Genomic DNA, 16,930 nt, shown 5'->3' with positions numbered 1-16,930 from the left:
AACTGTAACGGAAATCATAGCATGGTGAGCGAGAAAAAACAATACATCGATCAACTGACGCGTTAGAGCAAACATTCATAGAAAAATTATAAATAATTGGCGAACACTTTAAAAATTGTTGCGCCTTTTTACAATGAATTGTGAATTAATACACAATTGGTAAAAATTCAATGGTATAATTGATATCGAAGCTTTTCAAAAGTTCACAGACCGTGGCAATATGTATAACAGTCATTTCATAATACATATAGCATTGTCGTTTCAAATTATAATTGTACGAATCATACAAAAGTTTATATTTTATATAGTGTATTGGTTCCGCCTCCGTAGTGTAATGGTCAGCACGCTCGGCTACCGTACTAGAGGTCCCGGGTTCGATGGGTGTCAAATAAACATAAGTGATTTTTCACTGTAATATTTATTCAATATTTTCCCCGACTGGTACATGTAGCGGGGGGCTGATCGCCATTTTTTCATCTGTTAACAGTCAAGATAACACTGCGTTGATACGATGCAGTGCCCTATGCACCATCGGGTGCTCATGAGGGTTCGAAGATGAAGAAGATGTATGAGGAGATGCATGACTGTGCAAGAGGCGAATCTTGTTTTCAAACACAGATTGGCGTTGCGTTTTATTCTTTCTGCTTTCCCCGGCGGGGTAGTGGGGTGATGGTTAGTTAGATAGTAAGTTTTGATTATATTTAATAACGTATAACTTAAATCAATAAAATGATCTGCAAATTAAACTAAATCAAATTATATCGAGACTTTTACAAATCGCTCACTCCTTTCAACAACGTCATAAATCAAAAAACTTGATTTTTCAGGACAACGTTTTTAAATTTTATAAATATAATAAAATGTTATAAAAATAAATATCAAGCCACTTATTGAACTTTTTACTGTGCAACAGATCTTTTTAGGTAAAACCTGATTGTTTTTTCTCCATTTGAAAAATACTGAATTTATTTAAAAAATTTATTAAACAATACCCTTTCTTCAAAATGCAAAAACAACACTTTCTGCCCTGTAGCGGGTAAATATTGAGTTGAAAATATGCCGCTTTTGCTGTGATATAGTACATTTTCTGGGTATTCCGAAAACATACACAACTGAAAATTGTCGATTTTTGATATATGACGTTGTTGAAAGGAGTGAGCGATATATATATATATATATATATATATATATATATATATATATATATATATATATATATATATATATATATATATATATATTATATATATATATATATATATATATATATATATATATATATATATATATATATATATATATATATATATATCCTTGTCATAACAACATGAACTCAGTGGCAGTTAATACCGGAAAAAGGGTTGCCAGTTACAAAGACAAATAGTGCCTAATCGGTTATAATTAAGTACTTAGGGAAAATAATTATTTCTGTTACTTAGTTAAATTAGAGTAGGTACTAAAAATACCGAATATATCAGATAATTTGTGTGTAGCATGCGAGTATGTCCACTTATATAGAAATACGCTGGGCTGTTCTCAGAAATTATTTGGAGAGAGGAAAACATATGTTCTTGGAATAATTGGAATTATGGGAAAAACCCATCCATTCTGATATGACGTTGCGAATAAAGATTTTTTAAATATATATAACGTGGTAATATTTTTCTTTGTAAATTGGGTGTAAATAATATGTAAAGTGGGTGTATAATAATAAAATAAACAATGTGTTGCTTTGTAATTAAAGTTTATAATTAAAGTTTATTCTTTATTTATCTTTATAATATTTTTCTATCTATCTATCTGATTCTGACAGTTCAGAATATTATATTTTTTCTATCTGATGTCTTTTGTTTTATTCAGTTCGACGCATGCGACATCTGGTGGTAGAACTGTTTTATGTAGGTACTATTTGTAAGTACCTAGGTATTTTATTACATATATTTTTCGATTAAACCATATTGGTTGATTATTAGATTAAACCATGTTGGTTTTATTAATAAAACAATAACATTTTTATATATGTATTTTTTAAAATAATATATTGTGGTCTCGTGGATAGTATCGCGGACTCTTAAGTAAGAGTTTCTCGGTTCGAATCCACTCTACCACAATTTGATACCTATTTCTAACAATGAGCCGCTTAGGCTCACAGAAATAGTTTGAAATTGAAATATTTGCGTAAATAATAAAAACACAAATATTTATCTTTAAAAAAATATGTTTATAGCTTAATAATAAGTTTATCATAATTTATAATTAAATAATATTATTTTATTAACTTGACATTGGCAAAAGCAATATGTTCTATATGCAATGCCATTATTTATTTTTAAAAAATGCAGGTCCACCAAGGAATGTCAGTACAAAAATTAAATCAAGTAAATGTTTGAGTTAAGACAACTCTGGTACGTTTAGCCTATTTTTTTAGAATCTGGTTCTTTAACAGAAAAAGTTTGAGAACACCTGATTTAAATCAGTGGCCCTCAAAGTTTTTTGTTTGTTTAATATTATGAAATTTGTTTATTCGCTGAATTCGTATGTAACATTTCCGTCAACAACTCTTTTAGAAGAGTTTTGTTATCATTTCAGCAGCTTCAAAGAAAATCTCCACATTATTTAATATGAAAATTTTCCACAATAATATTTAATATAATTTTCCACAATTTTAATGCATTGACGCTAAGAAATATCGATAAAAAACTGTAATAAATTACTCATAAAAGTTCTTTGTCTCGACTGAGTTGACAATGGTAATAAAATTATTTGAATAATGGCCGAAACGTGTTCGGATCTGTAATTATGCGCAGGTACGTACTCGGAATATTGGCATTTTCTTGACTAATTTATTAGTAGCTATGTGTTTATGCCCGGGGCGTGTGTAATTTCTTTAAGAGGTTCCGTTGTATTTGTCGCTGTAGTTATTTTATACCAAAGATAAGATATTCCGTCCACAATGCAGCAGGACGAATTCAAGGCGACATTGTTGATTTAAATATAAAAATAAAACAGTTAAATAATACCACTTTTGCGTTTAATAATGTAAACACGACTAGTTTCTCGAACTACAAATGTTTTCATGAAAATACAAACTGTTTGTATTTTCACTTGTAGAAGAGAATATTTTGTCCGCCTCCGTAGTGTAATGGTCAGCACGCTCGGCTACCGTTCTGGAGGTCCCGGGTTCGATTTCCAAGTGGGGTAAAATAAATATAAGCGATTTTTTCACTGTAATATTTATTCAATATTACCCTGGACTGGTACCTGAAGCGGAGGGCTGATCACCTTTCTTCATGTGTAAACGATCAAGATTATATGACTGCGTTTATATGACGCAGTGCCCTATGCACCATTGGGGTGCGGATAAGGGTTTTATTTTATTTTATTAGAAGAGAATATCTATAGTTTAAAAACTAGGCGTGTTAACATTAATAAACTCAATAGTAGTTTCAAACAAAGTTTTTTTTATTTTGTATTTTATTATATCCATACCGAAGTACTTCATCATCCAAGATTTCCTCGATCTGCCTCTGCTCCTTTTTCCAACTACATTCGCCTCATAAATCTGTTTTACCGTTCTTTCTTCACTCATTCGTTCCACGTTTTCAGACCATCGCAACACACATTTCTTAATTTTATCGAAAAGTCTTCTCAGCTTCGCATTCTTCTGTCATACATCGTTTTGCCGCACTAAGAGATCGCATTTATATCTGCATTCAGTCTACTTTCATCCTTCTTTTGCCAACTCCATGATTCATTTCCATACCAAACTGGTTGAAACCAGAACTCCGTTGTGAATTATTATTTAAAACACACGTTTTCATTATTTTTGTTTACAATTCATCATGGGTCTCAAGGTAAAGCGACCTTTCCGTATCAATTTCATACGGTACGCAAAATCATTATATCCTATGCATATCACATTTCGACGTGTGTTCTGTTACATGATACGAGAATACTAGTATATTGATTTAATAGATTTATATTATCCACTGACACTTCGTGATGGAATTGCATTTTTAATTTATTATTAGATTAAAACCAATATTTTTAGATTTTCCACTTTTTTTTTTATTTGACCAGCGACCGGGTTTCGTCGTTACCGACATCATCAGACTGGTGAGAGGTTATACAAATTGTTATGTTATATATAAAACAAGGCAGGAGTTGATAACCATGACTTGATATAATTTTATTGAGAAATTAATTTAATTTGAGTGAATTTAAGTATTGTAAATATATTTTATTATTATATATTTTTAATATCATACAATACTTAAATTCACTCAAATTAAATTAATTTCTCAATAAAATTATATCAAGTCATGGTTATCAACTCCTGCCTTGTTTTATATATAACATAACAATTTGTATAGCCTCTCACCAGTCTGATAATGTCGGTAACGACAAAACCCGGTCGCTGGTCAAATAAAAAAAAGTGGAAAAGCTAAAAATATTGTTTTTAATCTAATAATAAATTAGTATATTGATTTGTTTATTTTAAACTAGGTTAAAAACAAGGTTTATGTTGAGATGTAATTTTTTTTAAAGTCCTAAATGCAGAAAACCCAGATTTATGAACAAGTATTTGGACATATGTACTTAAAATGTTGTATTTTACCTTTTACAAGCAATTTAATTACAGTAGAACACCTCTGAGAAGTTCCTGATAGGCCCGTACTAGATTATCCCTCCTGTTCCCAACACAGATTCAAATAAAACTTATTGAATCAGTTATAGTTAGAGGCGAATGTAATTGGGAAAAGGAGCAGAAGAAGCCCGAAGAAAACATGGCACGATCAGGTATGCCAAATACTTATAGTGGTCAGGTTAAAATTCTAAGAAAATCCGAGGACATGTGGCGCAGAGTTGGCGGGAAATTTGACAGATAAAATGGCGGGAAATGAGAGAGATAAAATAGCTGTAGCGTCTGAATAATGCCAGAAGCCAAAAATGTTGCTGAAAACTAACTAACCATCACGCCGCTTCCCCGTAGGGGTAGGCAGAGAGAATAAAACGCCACACCACTCTGCCTTTGCAAACATTCTTGGCTCAAACGTTCATTCATCGCCTAATACATACCCGCCGATTATTATAAGAATAATCGGCGGGTATGTATTAGGCGATGAATGAACGTGGAAGAGGCGAAGAATGTTTGGAAAGACAGAGTTGTGTGGCGTTCTATTCTCTCTGCCTACCCCTGCGGGGAAGCAGCGTGATGGTTAGTTAGTTTTCAGCAACATTTTTGGCTTCTGACATTATTCTATTATTCATTATGCTATTTTATCTCTCTCATTTCCCGCTATTTTATCTGTCAAATTTCCCGCCAACTCTGCGCAACGTGTCCTCGGATTTTCTTAGAATTTTGAGTCAGAATGGCCCACTTACTACTAAAGCATCGTATTTCGGCGCAACTAGTGGATTTTTTTGTAATCTGCGGTTATTTATCTACAATAATTTGGTTTACTTGATTACAAACCGCTACTTCCTTTTTGGCAGCTGAAATGAGCGATTTTTTTCGCTTCATCGCCTTTCGCGAAGGTCTTATAACGGTTATTTTTAAAGAAATTGTTGACTTGTTTGAAAAAATAACAATGTCAAATTATAGCTTATATTTGTATATATTATATTTATAATTTTTTTTGAAAACAGCATTAAAAAGATGTTTTTTCTAGATAATATGAAAACCTTCTGCATCCAAAAACTAACTAACTAACCATCACGCCGCTTCCCCGCAGGGGTAGGCAGAGAGAATAGAGCGCCACACCACTCTGTCCTTGCAAACATTCTTCGCCTCTTCCACGTTCATGCATCTCCTCATACATACCCGCCGATTGTTACGACTCCTAACCTGACCACTTTCAAGTATTTGGCATACCTGATCGTGCCATGTTTTTCTCGTTCTTCCTCTGCTTCTTTTCCCATCATTTTTTTCTGCATCCAAATGGAAAAAAAACTAATATTGATTCTTTATTGTGTATTATTTACTTTTTTACTATTATTTTGCCTCCTCAGTGCATTTTTAAATTACGGCAAGATGGTAAAATGACCGTCAACAGAAAATAAATTAAACAAGTAGATTTTGTTGACATCTCAACATAGATGAAGAAAATATGGAATTCTGGGCATTTACAGGGCTTACGTCATCATAGTGATCACTTTAGTTTAAGCGATCACTTTTACACTCGTGTAACATTCACCAATTCTACCCATGATTGACAACCACGTTTTTCAAATTCTTGAAACTTCTAGATGATTTTACGCAAACGGCGCTACATAAAATGTCGAAAAAAAATATAAATATGCATGTTTATAAAGTGTCAACGTTTTTTTATAAAATTTCGGATTCCCAATTTCATATTAACATTACTTTTGCAGAAACTGAACATATATATATATATATATATATATATATATATATATATATATATATATATATATATATATATATATATATATATATATATATATATATATATATTATATATATTATATATATAAATATATATATATATATATATATATATATATATATATATATATATATATATATATATATATATATATATATATATATATATATATATATATATATATATATATATATATATATATATATATATATATATATATATATATATATATATATATATATATATTTATATATAATAGCAGATAATATTAAAAAAGTTTATTGTAGTTGTCGCTATAAAGCCATAATGTTTGAGACGAGACGATATTTCAGTTTAAAATTATATTTATTAATAATACCCTAATACCCGGTGTTTTTCATCAAATTAACATTATCACAAATCGCTCACTCCTTTCAACAACGTCATATATTACAAATCGTCAATTTTATGTTGTTCATGTTTAAGGAATGCTTGTACTATATCCCAGCAAAGGCGGCATATTTTTAACTTAATATTTACTCGCTACAGGGCAGAAAGTGTTGTTTTTGCATTTTGAAGAAAAGGTATTGTTTAATTAATTTTTTAAATAAATTAAATATTTTTCAAATGGAGAAAAAAACATTCAGGTTTTACCTAAAAAAATCTGTTGCACAGTAAAAAGTTCAATAAGTGGCTTGATATTTATTTTAAATACATTATGTTATATCTTTAAACATTAAAAACGATCTCCTGAAAAATCAAGTACTTTTAAAATATGACGTTGTTGAAAGGAGTGAGCGATATGCGTCCATACAAGTCAAAAGATGTGTTTTAGTTTATCGAGCAATTCTTCGCAAGCAACAATCTTTGTTTTTTTTTATGTAAAATGAATCACCATTAGAGGAATTAGATCGATGTACCGCAATGTATTATTACAAGGCTATAAAACATTGGAAAAACAATGTATAATGTATTTTTCTTAGAAAGCTGTATAAATTCAATAAGCGAATCCCAGCAAAACTACTGTTCCACATTTTAATATTTATATGCATGAGAAATATGCCTAGAAATAAACGGTGATGTAATTTCACTGCTCAGGGCGATTCTCTTTTTACACAAGTCTATGACCCGATACAAGCACGCCCACAAATAAATAAAACATCTCGTTTATTCAATAATTCATATCAATAATATCTGACCGTAAAATCGGCCGGCAGTTAAGAGGATATTCGCAAACACAGAAATCATTCTGAGAGGTCCAATATCTAATCACGCCCGATTTTTTTAAAGAACATTCCTTAAATTCAAATATTCTTTAAGTCTCATATTATTTTTTTGACATCTCATCATAGATGAAGAAGAATATGGAAGTCTGGGCCTTGACGGGGCTGACGAACGTCATAGGCTGGTTGAAATGATCACTTTACACACGTGCAACATTCACCAATTCTATCCATTATTGACAACCACACTACTCAGATTTTATATATTTGAACCAATTTTGAAACATTGTTCTTGAATCACTAAAACTTCACTAGAGACAACAATTGGTGAGATTGGTATTTGGACATACTCAAAATGTTGTAAATAATCTTTAAGTATTCAATATACTGATACATATTTTGGATATTTATTTATCTTTTGTAATATATACCTTTACATAAAAAAATACATATATTTTTTTACTCCATACTTTTCAATAAGTAATAATCATTTCTAAATAATCATTTCGAAGAAAATTGTCCGCCTCCGTAGTGTAATGGTCAGCACGCTCAGCTACCGTTCTGGAGGTCCCGGGTTCAATTCCCAAGGGGGGTCAAATAAATATAAGTGATTTTTTCACTGTAATATTTATTCAATATCACCCTGGACTGGTACCTGAAGCGGAGGGCTGATCACCTTTCCTTCATATGTTTACGATCAAGATAACACTGCGTTTATATGATGCAGTGCCCTATGCATCATTGGGATGCGGATAAGGGTTTGAAAAAAAAAATGAAAAAAAAATCATTTCGAAGAAAAACTTATTTTTTCAACGCAAAAAGGTGTTTTAAGAAGAAAAAAAACAATTACGAAAATGTTACCTGGATTTAGAGAAAAATAAGTTGCGAATTGACGAATACTGGGTGGTTAAAATCTGATTCGAGAATTCGGAAGATACACTGGGCCTTAACAATATTTAAATGGTAAGAACTTCTCGCGATACATTAAGTCTCCTTAGTGTAGTGGTTAGGGCATTTGACTAGTGCTAGAGGTTGTGGGTTGTATTTCCTAGATGGTGATGTGGCGTTCTATGCTCTATGCCTCCCTCTGCAGAGATGCAGGTTGATAAGATGGATCATATAAGTATGGCTTCCAGTAATTTGAGTAGTGTGATTGTCAATCATGGGTAGAAAGGTGTATGTTACACGTGTGTAAAATGATCACTCAACCATCATATGACAGGTCGTAAGCCCTTTAAATGCCCAGTCTTCAAATTCTTCTTCATCTATGTAGAGATGTCAAAAAATAATGTATTTATTTATTTATATTTATTTTATAACCTTGCGTGTACTTGATTAACGATCAAGATGCTACTGCCTTAATGCGATTCAGTGCCCTATGCATCACTGGGTGCGAATGCGAGTTTGAAGAATACACAAAATATAAACGAATTAATTTAATAAAGTAGCCAATGTAATTCGGGTTTTATCTCATGCACTTTTTTAACACCCAGAGGCGTTATAAAAAAATATATAGTTCATGTACGAAAAATTGTAACTGCTCTTCAAACTGTATTATATTATATAACTCGCTCAAAGTCGTGAAATGAGTTTAATAACTCGCCCAGGAAAACCCCACAAGCAACATTTTAATGGGGGGCGATTTTCGAGTCTCGATTTTACAAGTAGATAAGTGGAAATCTAGCATTCGTGTGTAAAAATCTGGACGCTAAAAATATCGTGAATAAAACCCGCAAGCAACATTTTGCCAGGGGGCTGATTCTCGCGTCTCAATAAGTATAGGCGGTGCAAATCTTGTGAATAAACCGGTATGGCTGAGTGTAATAACATCGAAAGACGTATTTTCGGGCGACTTTTAGCATGTAAAATAATTCAGAACGGAATCTTGCATATATTTTATAAAGGAAGAACGCTGCAGATCTTTTTTTTTTTTTTTATTCATTTAATATATTTACATTTTTATTTATAACATAATACATTTGAATCATTTATACATATGGAGAACTTTTATATTTCGATTCGCTGTGCCTCTCCATAAAAGAGACTGTGCTCTTGTGCTTGGAGAGGGACTTACACTCGTGGTTTAATGTTATATAATATAGATATAATAGTTTTTTTTTTGTATTTTTTTTTCAAGATTTAAATGTATAGAGCTTTAAATTTTTTCTCAAGTCTTTTTATATCTTAAAATGTAACTTTGTTTAAAATCACTAGAAATATTTTATCATAACTTAATTATAATGTCTACTGGTTTCGAAGCTAATCGGTAGACATTATAATTAAGTTATAATAAAATATTTCTAGTGATTTTTAAACAAAGCTACATTTTAATTATAAAATGGAAAATCACAAAGTTAGTGCTTCAAATATAAATTATATCCTTTTCATTATATTAATGTAGGTGTGCGTGCGTGCGTGCGTGCGTGCGTGCGTGCGTGCGTGCGTGCGTGCGTGCGTGCGTGCGTGCGTGCGTGCGTGCGTGCGTGCGTGTGTGTGTGTGTGTGTGTGTGTGTGTGTGTGTATGTGCCACATTTTAGTTTGTTGATGTTAACACGACTAGCTTCGAGAACTACAGATGTTCTCATGGAGAGGTGAAAATACAAACTCATTTACAATGTTTCTATTTTCACCTGTTGATGAAAATATTTTTAGTTCTCGAAACCAATCACTTACATAAATGAACTCAAATGTTGTCTAATTTTTTTCTAACAGTTATTAAGTTATTAATTATCATATAATGTCAAGTGTGAAAAATCACTTCCATTTATTTCGACTCTCTTGAAAATCGAACCCGGGACTTCCAGCGATAGCCTACCATGTTGACCATTACACTACGAAGGCGGATATATCTGTATTATTGTAGGTGGTATATTTTCAAATCGAGATGATTTTTGGTACATCATAATATTGCTATACGGTTTATCGCAAAATTTTGTATCTTTTACTCATCGATTCGAGAATAGGGTCTCTGCCTTGGATTTACAAAAAAAAAACAAAACACACATTATATACACAAGATTTGCACTTAGTTGAGAACATTTGTTGTTTTTTGCCGTAGATTGATTGCCCATCCAAAAACGACGATAAAAAACCGTCTGCGAAACCGGTTTAAGGTAGACAATCTGCAAATCGCAGTGTCATAACCCGGGCGGACTGTATCTCTGCCGAATTCTGGATAAGGTATAATTAAGGATCGTATGTTAGCGAATGCATATCGCAAGACAATGGGGAATATTCTAAATAAAATTAAATATGAAAAACTGGGAGAGAAGTCCAGTTTTTTGAACAAGGATTTTGAATACAATCAAAATATTGTGAAAAAAATAACTGGTATAATTATGAGTTCAGTAAAAAATAAGAATAAATGTTTTCAGGCGTTTTTCAGTATCAAAAATAAATCGGGAAGGATCTCCGGGGCGATCGGGAAGGACATACATTTTCATAAGGTTATCTGCTAAATAGTTTACTCAATTCAACCATAGATGCTGCAGATAACTCGCATATGAATGAACGTGTCAATTGTAGAATATCTATACAAGTATAATATACTATACAAGCATCGGAAGAATGGTGAATCACTAAAACCAGGCTATAACAGGCCGTAAACCCAGTAAATATCCATATTGTTCTTCATCTTTGTCGAGATGTCAATATAAATATATATTTACAACATGTTAAGTGTGTCCAAATACTTGTTCACAAATCTGGATTATCTTCAATTATAAAAGTTAATTTTCATATTATATTTTGACATCTCATCAAAGATGAAGAAGAATATGGAAGTCTGGGCATTTACGGCGCTGACGACCGCCATAGGTTGGTTTAAGTGATCACTTTACACACGTGAAACATTCACCAATTCCACCCGTTAATTAATTAATTTATTGGTTGTCCATCAGCCCCGTAAATGCTCAGACTTACATATTCTTCTTCATCTTTGATGAGATGTCAAAAAATAACATAAATATATATATATGTATAGTACGATTCCCACCAATTGCAAAATAAATTCAAAAAGGATTTATTTTCTGTTGGTCTGGATGCTTGTGATGTATTTTTCACATTAACCTTCTCTAACCTTACTATCCTACCTGCAGACAAGCCTCTTAAAGTATAGGCTTTGCGGGTTAGTCCTTAAAAAAATATATGTTGGGAACAAGAGGGATAATACGGGTAGCTTGCGAGATTCAATTCATCTTAACAGGTTTTCACATACCGTCGTACAATGCCTAAAATGGCGAAGTCTAATTTATACCTTTTTTTCTATCAGGATAACATAATGAATAACAATCAAAGCGCCTAACTGCATAGTTATTTAAATGAATGTTCCTACAGCTGAACACTGTACATTCATCCGACAAGATTAACAGTTGCTGTAAAAATTTCTTCACACTCCGACGGTTTTTGTAATTAAATTTATTTATGCGAGTGGTTTCAACTGTTAAGATATTTTACCAACGGAACAAGGTGGAAAAAACAATCAATTAAAATTGAAATTTACTTCATTGTACTCGAGCACTGGATTTAATTCCAGAGAACAATACACCAAGACTTTATTTTATAATTTAATTTTTTTATTTCATGTACAGAAAAAAAAGTACATTGGCAGACTTATTGCCAAGAAGCAATATCTTCCAGTCAACCAATAACAGACTAGTGATATTGGTCAAAACCTTTGATACCTTATTTTAACAATCAGATGGTAGATGATTAAAGAAAACACTTGTTTTTTACCACTTGAGTTTTATTATAGACTACATGTTTCAGAAGTTAAACTTCCATCATTCAGGTCTGTATAATAACAGACATATATTAGTTATTATACAGACCTGAATGATGGAAGTTTAACTTCTGAAACATGTAGTCTATAATAAAACTCAAGTGGTAAAAAACAAGTGTTTTCTTTAATCATTGTAACATGTCTTACCACAAAGTTAATGCCGAAACAATAAATAAAATATCAGATGGTAGATAGTGTTAGAACATAAAAAAACATAAATTACAAATTACTGCTGTTTTTTATGAAGCAACTACTTTATATTAAATATTTATGAAAATTAAAAATTGATGATAATAAGGAAGGCAAAGGAAGAAGAGAGTTTAGGGAAGGAGGTAGAGGAAAAAATAAAAAAGAGGTTTGATGGACAGTAAGGATTCTAATGATATATAGTAATGTCTCAGACGTTTCTTAAAAGTTATTAGAGAAGGTGCATTTTTACAAGGAGAGGTAATTCATTCCATAGTCTGACCGCTCGGACAGAGAAGGAATTATTGAAGAATGGTGTGTTATGGCGAGGAATGGAAAGTATAATGCTTGAACATAAAAAAAACATAAATTACAAATTACTGCTGTTTTTATGAAGCAACTACTTTATATTAAATATATATGAAAATTACAAATTGATAAGGAAGGCAAAGGAAGAAGAGAGTTTAGGGAAGGAGGTAGAGCAGTGATTCCCAAAATGGTCTATATCGACCCCCAGGGGTCTATGACAACTTGCAAGGGGTCTATGTTTTAAAATATTAATGTATAAAACCTAACATGTGTGGTTCAAAGTGAGTAACACTACATATACCGGCTGTCAAAAATACATTTGAAGTTAATGAATTTGATAAAAATCAATATCAGGTAAGGCAAGGGGTCTACGAGATAAAAGAGTTTGGGAACCTCTGAGGTAGAGGAAAAAATAAGGAAGAAGTTTGATGGACAGTTAGGATTCTAATGATAGATAGTAATGTCTCAGACGTTTCTTAAAAGTTATTAGAGAAGGTGCATTTTTACAAGGAGAGGTAATTCATTCCTTAGTCTGGCCGCTTGGACTTCCATATTCTTTTTCATCTTTGATGCGATGTCAAAAAATATTTTAATATATTTCTTGGTGAGTTCCGAGTTCCAGATGATTTGGACATGTAGAACGAATGAGTGAGGAAAGAACGGTAAAACAAATTTATGAGGTGAATGTTATTGGAAAAAGGAGCAGAGGAAGACCGAGAAAAACTTGGCACGATCAAGTATGCCAAATACTTGAAAGTGGTCAGGTTAGGAGTCGAGTCGTAAATGCATGTACGAAAAATCGCTAAAAGTTTATAATTCTCCTTCAAAAGAAAATAACCATTATTGTTGATGATAAATTAACTATTCATTAATTGATTCGGCAGTCACTTTGTGGTAAAATCTATCCATTTTCAATTAAAGTTTTACTCAGTACATACCACTATTACTTAAAATCTAGTGTGACAAGTAACATGCCAAATACTTGAAAGTGGTCAGGTTAGGAGTCGAAACAATCGGCGGGTATGTGTGAAGAGATTCATGAACGTGGAAGAGGCGAAGAATGTTTGCAAGGACAGAGTGGTGTGGCGTTCTATTCTCTCTGCCTACCCCTGCGGGGAAGCGGCGTGATGGTTAGTTACTTGGTTTTTTTAGAGTTCCGGGATCTTTTCCGGGAGTTTATTAGTGAGTTTTTATTACTTTTTTATAATTTTTTTTTATAAAATGGCCTGCTTTACATACTTTATTTTTATATAATCATATATATAATAATAAATAAAATAATAAAACCGTACCCCAATGGTGCATAGGGCACTGCGTCATATAAACGCAGTGTTATCTTGATCGTTTACACATGAAGGAAAGGTGATCAGCCCTTCGCTTCAGGTACCAGTCCAGGGTAATACTGAATAAATATGACAGTGAAAAAATCACTTATACTTATTTTACCCCCCTTGGGAATCGAACCCGGGACCTCCAGAACGGTAGCCGAGCGTGCTGACCATTACACTACTGAGGCGGACATCATATTTATAATACAAACATTAATACAAAAAACAATATTTTATGTCCAATATCTTGATTTTTTTTATTATTATTATAACCCTTATCCGCACCCAATGGTGCATAGGGCACTGCATCGAATTGGCGCAGTGTTATCTTGATCATTTTTTACATGAAGGCAAGGTGATCACTCTTGCGCTACAGGAACCAGTCCTGGGTGATATTAAAATAAATATTACATGGTAAAATCACTAATATTTATTTTCACCCCCCCTGGGAATCGAACCCGGGACCTCCAGCACGGTAGCTAAACACGCTGACCATTACACCACGGAGGCGGACAATTTTATTTAATTGATTTTATTTTTTATTTTTACAAAATACATATTAAAATAATACAAAATAGTTGGTAAATATACAATACATTTCAAATATAACGTTTCTGCCTCTCTAATAAAGTAGATACTTGTGTTTAGAGAGGGAGTTCGTTTTACAATTATTTTTTATTTTTAATTAAAAAAGTAAATTGAACAATAATGATAATAAAACCCTTATCCGCACCCCAATGGTGCATAGGGCACTGCTTCATATGAACACAGTGTTATCTTGATCGTTTACACACGAAGGAAAGGTGATCAGCCCTCCGCTTCAGGTACCAGTCCAGGGTAATATGGAATAAATATTACAGTGAAAAAATCACTTGTATTTATTTGACCCCTCTGGGAATCGAACCCGAGACCTCCAGAACGGTGGCCGAGCGTGCTGACCATTACACAACAGAGGCGGACAAAGTAAATAAAAAATAAAATTCATATAGTCCATTGTTTGATTCGACATCGATTAAACACGATTCGTCAATATCCAATTCGAACCCCACCCACTCCTCTCATCCTACAAGTATATAAGTAGATTCGATTCCTAGTCTAATTTTAATATACGTTTAACCTCGGCTCGTAACGCATGTCTGTATTGAAAACTATAGTGCATGTTGGTCTTCGGGTCGACCAAAAACGGTGAGTGGTTATATACTAATTTTATTAACATTTTTGTAAAAAAATAAATAAGTAAAAATGACTAACCACAAAGTAAATGCTTTAAATATTAATTATATTGAGAATAAAAAATAAAAATTTGAGTTGCGGGACCATTTTTGTTTTTGAAAAAAAGCCCTGCGGATAACTGTATAAAAATAACTGGCGAACGTGTTATTCCAAATCGGCCAAACGATTTTTTCCTTATCAGGGGAGATACAATCGGACTGAGTCAACAAGATAAGGTTAAATGAAATATTAAACAGTCTTATAAAATGCCGTCGTATGTTTCGTGCACCTATGGGACGTTATTTAGTCAGTACACATTTCTTATCAACTTTCGGGTGTCAACTCCAAGTAATAAAAGCAAATAAGAGTACTTGATTCAGCGTTATCCGTGCACTTAAAAATGAATCCAGCTTGATTAGGCTTGGCTGTAATTTATTTTATAAGTGGATGTAAACTGATTGGTATTTTATCAGTTGTAAGTATATGTATATATATATATATATATATATATATATATATATATATATATATATATATATATATATATATATATATATATATATATATATATATATATATATATATATATATATATATATATATATATATATATATATATATATATATATATATATATATATATATATATATATATATATATATATATATATATATATATATATATATATATATATATATATATATATATATATATATATATATATATATATATATATATATATATATATATATATATATATATATATATATATATTTAAATAACCCTTATCCGCACCCAAATGGTGCATAGGGCACTGCCATATAAACGCAGTCTTATCTTGATCGTTAATACGTGAAAGAAAGGTGATCAGCCCTCCGCCTCAGGTACCAGTCCATGGTAATTTTGAATAAATATTACAGTGAAAAAATCACTAATCTTATTTTACCCCCCTAGGGAATCGAACCCGGGACCTCCAGAACGGTAGCCGATCGTGCTGACCATTACACTACGGAGGCGGACAAATATATATATATATATATATATATATATATATATATATATATATATATATATATATATATATATATATATATATATATATATATATATATATATATATAAATATATATATATATATATATATATATATATATATATATATATATATATATATATATATATATATATATATATATATATATATATATATATATATATATATATATATATATATATATATATATATATATATATATATATATATATATATATATATATATATATATATAAATGTATATATATATATATATATATATATATATATATATATATATATATATATATATATATATATATATATATATATATATATATAAATATATTATTTTATTTATTTATTTATTTTTAATATAGTTACATTTATATAGTTTCAGATTCGCTGAGCCTCTCCAAAAAAGAGACTGAACTCTTGTGCTTGAAGAGGGACTTACACTCAAGGTTTA

General features: G+C 31.3%; 2 protein-coding genes across 4 annotated transcripts in view; one reads left to right on the top strand and one right to left on the bottom strand.

The window, feature by feature from the left end:
• LOC148307286 (beta-1,4-glucuronyltransferase 1-like) overlaps positions 1-16,930 on the top strand; it is a 197,457-nt gene that overhangs the window by 128,777 nt on the left and 51,750 nt on the right. The gene's annotated exons all lie outside the window — the stretch shown is intronic.
• The window catches only part of Prip (aquaporin prip), an 88,759-nt gene that overhangs the window by 53,564 nt on the left and 18,265 nt on the right, over positions 1-16,930 (bottom strand). The window lies entirely within an intron of this gene.

Source organism: Brachycentrus maculatus, unplaced genomic scaffold, assembly GCF_059751285.1.
Source record: "Brachycentrus maculatus isolate JH-2025_06_01 unplaced genomic scaffold, ASM5975128v1 h1tg000202l, whole genome shotgun sequence".
Taxonomy (NCBI): Eukaryota; Metazoa; Arthropoda; class Insecta; order Trichoptera; family Brachycentridae; genus Brachycentrus; species Brachycentrus maculatus.
This window is presented reverse-complemented; position numbering and strand designations above follow the sequence as displayed.